Source organism: Puma concolor, chromosome E4, assembly GCF_028749965.1.
Source record: "Puma concolor isolate L17-30 chromosome E4, mPumCon1.1.hap2, whole genome shotgun sequence".
Lineage (NCBI taxonomy): Eukaryota > Metazoa > Chordata > Mammalia > Carnivora > Felidae > Puma > Puma concolor.
This window is the reverse complement of record NC_141683.1, coordinates 45,351,750-45,361,876: the sequence shown is the minus strand read 5'-3', so window position 1 is coordinate 45,361,876 and position 10,127 is coordinate 45,351,750. Positions and strand designations below refer to the sequence as shown.

Sequence of the window (10,127 nt, the reverse complement as noted above, 5' to 3'; positions counted from 1 at the left end):
ACACTGTTGAATCATGGACAATTTAATATTGGATTTGGAGTTAAAAACAAATTCATTGTTTAAAATGAAAAGTAGGGTATCTAGGTGGCTCAGTCAGTTAAGCCTATGACTCTTGATTCTGGCTCAGGTCATGGTCTCACAGTTTCGTGAATTTGAGACCCCAAGACAGGCTCCGTGCTCATGGTGTGGAGCCTGCTTAGGATTCTCTCTCTCTCTTTCTCTCTCTCTTTCTCTCCCCCTCCCCTACTTGCATTCTCTCTCTCTCAAAATAAATAAACTTTAAAAATATATATGTGATTAAAATAAACAAAAATAAATAAAAATGAAAAGCAGTAACAATAACAACAGCCCGAATTTTAGCCAGTTAAAAATCAAATTAAGTCCACAAGTGACAGAAAGCCCTCTCCCCCTTATTTGGACCTGGCAACTTCAACCTGAGTCCTTTGAAGAGAGGCAGCCCTCCCATGTATCTCATAAGGAGGTGATTTGGTAATCAACAATGGGACCAGGGCACGTGGCAAAGGAAGCGGGACCTGAAATCTATCTAGAGAAAGAAACAACTTTTCTAACTTATGAGAAGGTGTCAAATGGGGGTAATGGTGCCCTAGTTGAAGAATCCTTTACCAAGTTGGTTGTATTAGTCAGGATACATACAGCTGCAAGTCACAGAGCATGTGACAAAGACTGCCTCAAGTAATGAACACACTTATCTGGAGATAGATGGTTCCAGGGTTGGGATGTGGCTTGATGATGCCATTAAAGATTTTTTTCTTTTTTTTAATCTTTCCACACTGACATTCTTGAGTGCTGAAGGTTGATCCTTGCATAGTCATCTCCTGGTAACAGAATTGCTGCTACAGTTCCAAGATCACATCTTCATGGAATAGTACTGGACCCCCATCTCTGTTTTCATCAGAAATAAAAATTACTTGCAGAAGTGGGGCTCCTGGGTGGCTCAGTTGGTTGAGCATCTGACTTCAGCTCAGGTCACGATCTCACGGTTCATGAGTTTGAGCCCATGTACTGGACCCCCATCTCTGTTTTCATCAGAAATAAAAATTACTTGCAGAAGTGGGGCTCCTGGGTGGCTCAGTTGGTTGAGCGTCTGACTTCAGCTCAGGTCACGATCTCACGGTTCATGAGTTTGAGCCCCGCGTTGGGCTCTGTGCTGACAGCTCAGAGCCTGGAGCCTGCTTCGGATTCTGTGTCTCCCTCTCTCTCTGCCCCTCCCCCACTCCTTGTCTGTCTCTGTTTCTGTCTCTCTCAAAAATAAAAATAAATAAACATTTAAAAAATTGTTTAAAAAGAAAAGAAATTTTAAAAAAAATGATTCACAGAAATAAATCCATCCTTCCACCCCAGCCAACTTCCCCTCATGTATCATTGGCCAGAACTGGGTCACGTAGCTACACTGGCTTCAAAGAGAGGTGGGAATGACTGCCTAAAAAGGATGAAAATTGGCAACCAACAGTGTCTACCACACCCATAAAAGAAAAGGCTCTTTTTTTACTTTGTTTCAAAGGCAACCTCCAAACCTAGGGAGCAAAAAGCATCTCCACCACCCTTTTCTTGGACTCTGGAATTTTTCTTGAATCACTTTGTAATGTTTATACGATCACATTCATTCATTCATTCATTCAGACTAATTGGAAAGAAGATAAATCTGAGTTAGTTTGAAATGAAAAAAATAATAGAACAATCTTAGGAACTTGTATGTCTATCACTTTAAACTGCACATTATCAGTAAAAACTGGGCTAGCCAGAGAAATCCAAGGACAAATCCTTCGGAAGAAGCTTTACGGAATGAACACGCATCACCCGGGATAAATATGTTCTTTGTACGCAAACGGACCAAGCTTCTTAAACATGTTTTTTTCTGCATTCCCCTTGCAACACTGTTTGGCGTGTGTATTTTTTTGTATGCAGGGTGGAGGAGTGGTTAATTAAGGGAGCAACCAGGGGCACCTGAGTGGCTCAGTGGGTTAAGTGTCAGACTTTGGCTCAGGTCGTGATCTTCCAGTGGCAAGGGCGCTGGAGCTCTGCCCTGGGCTTCCCTGGCAGCTCAGAACCTGCTTCAGGTTCTGTCTCCCTCTCACTCTGCCCCTTCCCCGCTTGCTCACACACACACACACACACACACACACACACACACACACACTCTCTCTCTCTCTCTCTCTCTCTCTCTCTCTCTCTCAAAAATAAACATTTAAAACAGGAGAGCAACTAAAGGAAACTTAAGTAAATTAACATGATACCAGCTTTTCAAATTAGTTTAGTTTTAGTTTAGTTTTCAGTTTGGTTTCCTAACAATTCAATTATCAGGAATCTTGGTATTTAGGGAAATCCTATTTGTTACTCTTTCCCTAAAACAAGAACACATCAATAATCAAATAACTACTCCCTAATTATCTCTTGTGTAAATATGGATTTACATATCTGAAGTTTGGCTAATATATCGCATACTTTTCGGCCTTGGTTCCCCTTAGTTGTATTATTTTTAAAAGTATTCACATCTCTCATAACAAAAATTTCCAGGTAAACTCTTGTTTTTATGCTCCCTGAGCAAGACACTTCCCTCTCCCCACCCCCCACACACCTCAAACGAATATACCAAACCTCACTTTATGTTTTATCCAAACTTGCCTTTTTTTTTTTTCTTAGCAGAGCTTTTAGGAAAAGGTGTGAGCAGGATTCATTCTTCCCTCTCTGAATTCCATTCCCAAGGTTGATAAATTAAAGCTGAACCAGGTCATTCTTATGTGAAAAGTACTTTCCTTTCTTTCGGTGTCCTGGATTTGCTGAAGATCACGATGGCGACAGAAGGGAGAACATGTCACAATCGGCCACCAAGGCAGTTTCTTATCCATTGATTTGTGAAAGCTACTCCTTTTCAGTAGCATACTTCATTTTTTTTTAATGTTTGTTTATTTTTGAGAGAGAGAGAGAGAGAGAGAATGCGGGGGAGGGACTGACAGAGAAGGAGACAGAAAATCTGAAGCAGGCTCCGAGCTGTCAGCACAAAGCCCAAAGTGGGGCTTGAACCCACGAATCGTGAGATCATGACCTGAGCCAAAATCAAGAGTCTGAAGCTGAAATGACTGAGCCACCCAGGCGTCCCAACATACTTCACTTGAATCCACATTATGGCCTGCATTTTTCCAGAGGCTGAGTAAGCAAAAGACCCATCATTTCTAATTATACAGTTTGATTACTTCAAAGAACATTTTGGGTGCCATTTAGATGAGGAAATGATCCCTTTACTATTTGTTAACATTTCCTCTACTGTGATGAAATTGTTGAGATCATGTTGGAGACCACCTCAATGCATGGAGAGTCTTGAGTTGGGGACCTAAAATGGCCCATGCTTTCCTTTCGCCAGGAAGTCTTCCTCGAAAAAGATGTCCCCTGGGATTAAGAGATCCTAGAAGTAGGAGAAACTTGGAAGATCAGCTGAGCCAGAACACTTTCAAAGCCTCGCAATGGAAGGGGAAAAGGAGGCTCCAAGTAGAGGCGGGCTGGTGTGGGAGGAAGCAGGGCACAGGTGCTGGTGATCAGAGGCACTGAGTGCTGCCTTACCTACCCCATGTATCACCAGGATTCCAACTGGTAGGGCTCTGGCTGGCAGTCACTTCTGGATAGGTTGTTGTGTTCAGCCTCTAGATGGAAATGTCACTGGGCTTCAAAGTGGGCTGGCATAGCCTTCTGTCTTTGTCTAGGCTAGTTATCGTGTTTGAGAGCCAAAAGACCCACACCTACTTGATTGTCCCGCAATTGAGAAAGGAAGGTGTGTACCCCCACCCACAGTCTCCTTTCAACAAGCAGCTTGGGGCCTTGCAGTAGGAGTGGACCCTGGACTCCGACAGCCCTGGTTCCAATCCTGGCTCTGCCACGTGTAGTGGCTGAATGAATGATCTAGGGCAAATTATTTGACTCCTCTGACCCTTTTCTCATTTGGAAAATTGTAATAACAATCCTTGCCAACACGCAGGCTTTTAATAAAAAGTCAGAACACATGACTTTTAAGCTCACCTGACAATTTCCTTTCCTCCCTTCACTTAAAAATACAATTCTTTCAATAGTATGGAGAGTGAGAAGGGCTCCCATTCAGAGGGATGGCAGGAGAAAAATTTGCAGCCTATGCAGGCCAATGGATGTGTGCACAAGGGCAGTTCAAGAAGACAACATTAATCACAAGCAACTATAAAGGTGAGTCATATAATGCACCCTCCCCACCTTTACAAAATGAAATCTCAGCCCTTCCAGAGCTTGGGACCTCTCAGTGCATCTTTCCAGCTTCACTTCAAATATCTACATGGCCATCTGTCAGCATTAAAACTGAGAGTGAATTGGAGGGGAGGAGCCAAGATGGCGGAACAGCATGGACGCCTTTTGTGTGCCTCGGGTCCATGAAATACAGCCAGACCAACACTAAACCATCCTGCACACCTAGAAAACTGAGGATTAACACAACAATCTGCACAACCTGAACCACAGAATTCAGCAGGTACGCGGCGCAGAGCAGTGAACTGGGGGAGGGAAAAGCCGCGGAGGGCAGGGAGCCGCTTTTGTGTGTGGAGAGGACGGAGACGGGCGGGGGCGGGGAATACGGGAAAAGCACCCCCGCCAAAAGCAGCTGGAGAGAAAGTGGCAAAGTAGAAACAGCCGCAGGGAGTGAACTAAAAAGGGAGAAAAGAGAAAGGAGAGGGTTTACATTCCATTAAGACAGTAAACAGGGGGAGCGCAGAGTCTGAAACTCCGCAGCTCCATACCTGGCGGTGCTCTGGTGAGAAGAACGAATCCTCAGCAGCAGAGTGGAGTCCGGGGTTCTTCCAGCCACAAGGGGAGAGGCGGTTCCCCTGCTGGCAGGACACCTGGCTGTGTGGGTCCCCCAGAGGCAAGGCCCCAGTGGACCTGGGAGAACAACCACATTCGCTGGTGCTGGAACAACATCATTAAGGGTGAAGCCTGGTGCCAGATGTGTGTTGTGATTTGCCATAATCCCTGAAACGCTGCTGCTATACTATCTCACAAACTTTTTCTGGGGCGGGCTGGCACCTGGTCACAGTCTCTGGCCATTGACAGCATCATGGTCCCACAAACATTCCTGGGTGCAGCTGGCACCCAGCCATTTCTTGGTGGGAACCTCCTGCGGAAGGGCAGAACAGGTCAAAGCTGCAGTCCCTCAGAAGTAAGGGGACGGGAAAAACAGCCGCATCTGAGACAAGACTGGGGAAGGTGGTGCTGCCTGGCACTTGATCACGGACTGTGTAGGAGCTGGGGGTGGATGGAAGCCTAAGACAAAGGACAGGTGAGTGATTGCTGATCAGGGAGAACAGAATTCTCATACTAGAGACTGGCTAGCAGGGCGACCCCATTTTCATCACTACTGGCATGCGGATACGCACCTACAAGCGCCTTCTAGTGGAGAACGGAGTCATTACACTAAGCCGCACCCAACTGGGCCAACCTTACTTATCAAGAACACAAGTCTCACCACCTGCTTAGTTTATGGGCTGTAAAGCTCTTCATAGCTTGACTTATAGGGGAAAATGAAGTAATTTCAATCGTATTTCAGTCTGTTCAATGGTCCACCTATTCAATTTTCTTTCTTTCTTTTTTTCTTTTTTTCTCTTTTTTGTTTCCTTTTCTTGAATACAGAAAGAAAAATTCATTTTTATTTTCCATTTTTATTGAAAATATTTTTAGTTTTTCTATATTTTTTACTTTTGTGTAAATTTTTTCAAATTCTATTTTACTTCCATCATTTCATTTTAGTCTACTTCAGTGTATTCATTTTTTCAAATTTTCAAACGATTTCCTTTTTTTTTCTTTCTCCTTTTCTCTCTAATCTATCAAGCCCCTTTCAACACCCAGACCAAAACACACCTAGGATCTAGCATCATTTATTCAATTTTGTGTGTGTGTGTGTTTTTTTCAAAAATTTTTTTACATCATTAACTCCGTTTCTGCCTTCAAAATGACAAAACAAAGGAATTCACTCCAAAAGAAAGAGCAGGAAGAACCGACAGCCAGGGACTTAACCAACACAGATACAAGCAAGATGTCTGAACCAGAATTTAGAATCATGATAATAAGAATACTAGCTGGAGTCGAAAATAGATTAGAATCCCTTTCTGCGAAGATAAAAGAAGTAAAAGGTAGTCAATATGAAATAAAAATTGCTATAACTGAGCTGCAATCTTGAATGGAGGCTACGGTGGCATGGATGGATGATGCAGAACAGAGAATCAGTGATACAGATGACAAACTTCTGGACAGTAATGAAACAGAAAAAAAGGAAATTAAGGCAAAAGAACACGATTTAAGAATTACAGAAATCAGTGACTTATTAAAAAGGAACAACATCAGAATCATAGGGGTCCCAGATGAGGAAGGGAGAGAAATAGAGGTAGAAGGGTTATTTGAGCAAGTCATAGCAGAAAACTTTCCTAACCTGGGGAAAGACACAGACATCAAAATTCAGGAAACACAGAGGACTCCCATTAGATTCAACAAAAATTGACCATCAACAAGGCATATCATACTCAAATTCACAAAATACTCAGGCAAGGAGAGAATCATAAAAGCAGCAAGGGAAAAAAAGTCCTTAACCTACAAGGGGAAGACAGATCATGTTTGCAGCAGACCTATCTACAGAAACTTGGCAGGCCAGAAAGGAGTGGCAGGATATGTTCAATGTGCTGAATCAGAAAAATATGCAGCCAAGAATTCTTTATCCAGCCAGGCTGTCATTCAAGATAAAAGGAGAGATAAAAAGTTTCCCAGACAAACAAAAATTAAAGGAGTTTGTGACCACTAAACCAGCCCTGCAAGAAATTAAAAAAAAAAAAAAAGTTTTTTTTAATGTTTATTTATTATTGAGAGACAGAGAGAGAGCATGAGCAGGGGAGAGGCAGAGAGAGAGGGAGACACAGAATCCAAAGCAGGTTCCAGGCTCCGAGCTGTCAGCACAGAGCCGGATGTGGGGCTCGAACTCACAAACCACGAGATCATGACCTGAGCCAAAGTTGGACGCTTAAGCAGCCCTGTAAGAAATTTTAAGGGGGCTCTCTGAGGGGAGAAAAGAAAAAAACAAATAAAGACCAAAAGCAACAAAGACGAGAAAGGACCAGAGAACACCACCAGAAACCCCAACTCTACAAGCAACATAATGGCAATAAATTCATATCTTTCAGTACTCACTCTAAACGTCAATGGACTAACTGCTCCAATCAAAAGACATAGGGTAACAGAATGGATAAGAAGACAAGATCCCATCTATATGCTGTTTACAAGAGACCCACTTTAGACCTAAAGACACCTTCAGATTGAAAATAAGGGGATGGAGAACCATCTATGATCTTAATGGTCAACAAAAGAAAGCCAGAGTAGCCAGACTTATATAAGACAATCTAGACTTTAAATAAAGACTGTATCAAGAGATGAAGAAGGGCATTATATCATAATCAAGGGGTCTATCCACCAAGAAGACCTAACAATTGTAAACATTTATGAGCCAAATGTGAAGGCACCCAAATATATAAATCAATTAGTCACAAACATAAAGAAACTCATTGATAGTAATACCATAATAGTAGGGAACTTCAATGGACAGATCATCTAATCAAAAAATCCACAAGGAAACAATGGCTTTGAATGACACACTGGACCAAATGGACTTAACAGGTATATTCAGAACATTTCATCCTAATACACATTCTTCTCCGGTGCACATGAAACACTCTCCAGAATAGACCACATACTGGGACACAAATCAGCCCTCAACAAGTACGAAAAGATCGAGATCATACTGTGCATATTTTCAGACCACAATGCTATGAAACTCGAAATCAACCACAAGAAAAAATGTGGAAAGGTAACAAATACTTGGAGACTAAGAACATCCTACTTAAGAATGAATGGGCAAAAAAAAAAAAAAAAAGAATGAATGGGCTAACCAAGAAGTTAAAGAGGAAATTAAAAAGTTCATGGAAGCCAATGAAAATGATAACACCACAACCCAAAACCTCTGGGATGCAGGAAAGGTGGTCATAAGAGGAAAGATATAGCAATTCAGGCCTTCCTAAAGAAGGAAGAAAGATCTCAGATGCACAACCTAAAAATCCTCAAGGAGAAAGCAGGAAAAAACCTCTTTGATCTTGGCCACAGCAGCTTCTTATTCAACCCGTCTCCAGAGGCAAGGGAAACAAAAGCACAAATGAACTATTGGGACCTCATCAAAATAACATCTTCTGCACAGCAAAGGAAACAATGAGCCAAACTAAAAGGCAACCGATGGAATGGGAGAAGATATTTGCAAATACATATCAGATAAAGCGTTGGTATCCAAAATCTATAAAGAACTTATTAAACTCAACACCCAAAACACAAACAATCCAGTGAAGAAATGGGCAAAAGCCATGAATAGACACTTCTCCAAAGAAGACATCCAGATGGCCAATTGACACATGACAAAATGTTCAACATCACTCTTCATCAGGGAAATACAAACCAAAACCACAATGAGATACCACCTCACACCTGTCAGAAGGCTATCATGAACAACTCAGGCAATGACAGATGTTGGCCAGGATGTGGAGAAAGAGGATCTCTTTTGCACTGCTGGTGGGAATGCAAAATGGTCCGACCACTCTGGAAAACAGTATGGAGGTTCCTCAAAAAATTAAAAATAGAACTATCCTACGACCCAGCAATTGCACTACTAGGTATTTATCCAAGGGATACAGGTGTGCTGTTTCGAAGGGACACATGCACTCCAATGTTTATAGCAGCACTATCCACAATAGCCAAAGTATGGAAAGAGCCCAAATGTCCATCGATGGATGAATGGATAAAGAAGATGTGGTGTATATATATATATATATATATATATATATATATATATATATACACACAATAGAGTATTACTTGGCAATCAAAAAGAATGAAATCTTGGCATTTGCAACTACGTGGATGAAACTAGAGGGTATTATGCTAAGCAAAATTAGTCAGAAAAAGACAAATATCATATGACTTTACTCATGAGGACTTTAAGACACAGAACAAATGAATGTAAGGGAAGGGAAGCAAAAATAGTATAAAAACAGGGAGAGGACAAAACAAAAGAGACTCTTAAATATCAAAAAGAAACAGAGTTACTGGAGGGGTTGTGGGAGGGGGGATGGGCTAAATGGGTAAAGGGCATTAAGGAATCTATTCCTGAAATCATTGTTGCACTATATGCTAACTAATTTGGATGCAAATTAAAAAAAAAAATTAAAAAAAAAAACTGAGGGTGAGTTGGATGTGTTCATTAACTTGGTTGTGGCAATCATTTTACAATGTATACAAATATGAAATCATGCTGTACACCTTAAATATACAGTTTTATTTGTTAATTATATCTCAATAAAGCTGAGGGGGGAGACAGAGTGTATTTTTTATGGACTTCCAATGTTCTTTTTTTTTTAATGTTTTTATTTTTGAGAGAGAGAGACAGAGTGGGGGAGGGGCAGAAAGAGAGGGAGACAGAATCTGAAGCTGGCTCCAGGCTCTGAGCTGTCAGCAAGAGCCCGATGCGGGGCTTGAACTCATAGACTGTGAGATCATGACCTGAGCCGAAGTCAGTCGTCCAACCGACTGAGCCACCCAGGTGTCCCCAGACTTGCAATGTTCTATAGTGTCCTCTGTGCTTTTCTCTAGAGTGCATCTACTGAAATTTAAGAAATTTCCACACACACATATCCGTGTAGAGTAGCTCTCACTTCCCATACTCTCCTCTCCTTCCCTGAGTCCCCTTTATTTTTCAATGTATATTTATTTTTGAGAAAGAGAAAGACTGCGTGGAGGAGGAAGAGGGGCAGAGAGAGAGGGAGAGAATCCCCAGCAGGCGCTGCACTATCAGACCAAAGCCCAACACAGGGCTCCATCCCACGAACAGTGAGATCATGACCTGGGCTGAGATCAAGAGTCAGATGCTTGACAGACTGAGCCACCTAGGTACCCCTCTTTGAGTCCCCTTTAGATCCTCCTCTCTAACATACAATTGCAAGTGAGGTGAGATCCTCCCTTCCTTTCATTTTCTCTTTTCCCAGGGCAGCTGGAGGCCCTGCTAACCCTAAAGAGAC

The 10,127-nt window shown here is 42.1% G+C and overlaps 1 protein-coding gene across 1 annotated transcript in view; it reads left to right on the top strand.

Annotated features, from left to right (window-relative positions):
• Positions 1-4,311: 4,311 nt before the first annotated feature.
• The window catches only part of NMNAT2 (nicotinamide nucleotide adenylyltransferase 2), a 164,699-nt gene continuing 158,883 nt past the window's right edge, over positions 4,312-10,127 (top strand). The window contains exon 1 of the mRNA XM_086694172.1: positions 4,312-4,504. The gene's annotated coding sequence lies outside the window, so the exon portion shown is untranslated. The remainder of the gene's footprint in view (positions 4,505-10,127) is intronic.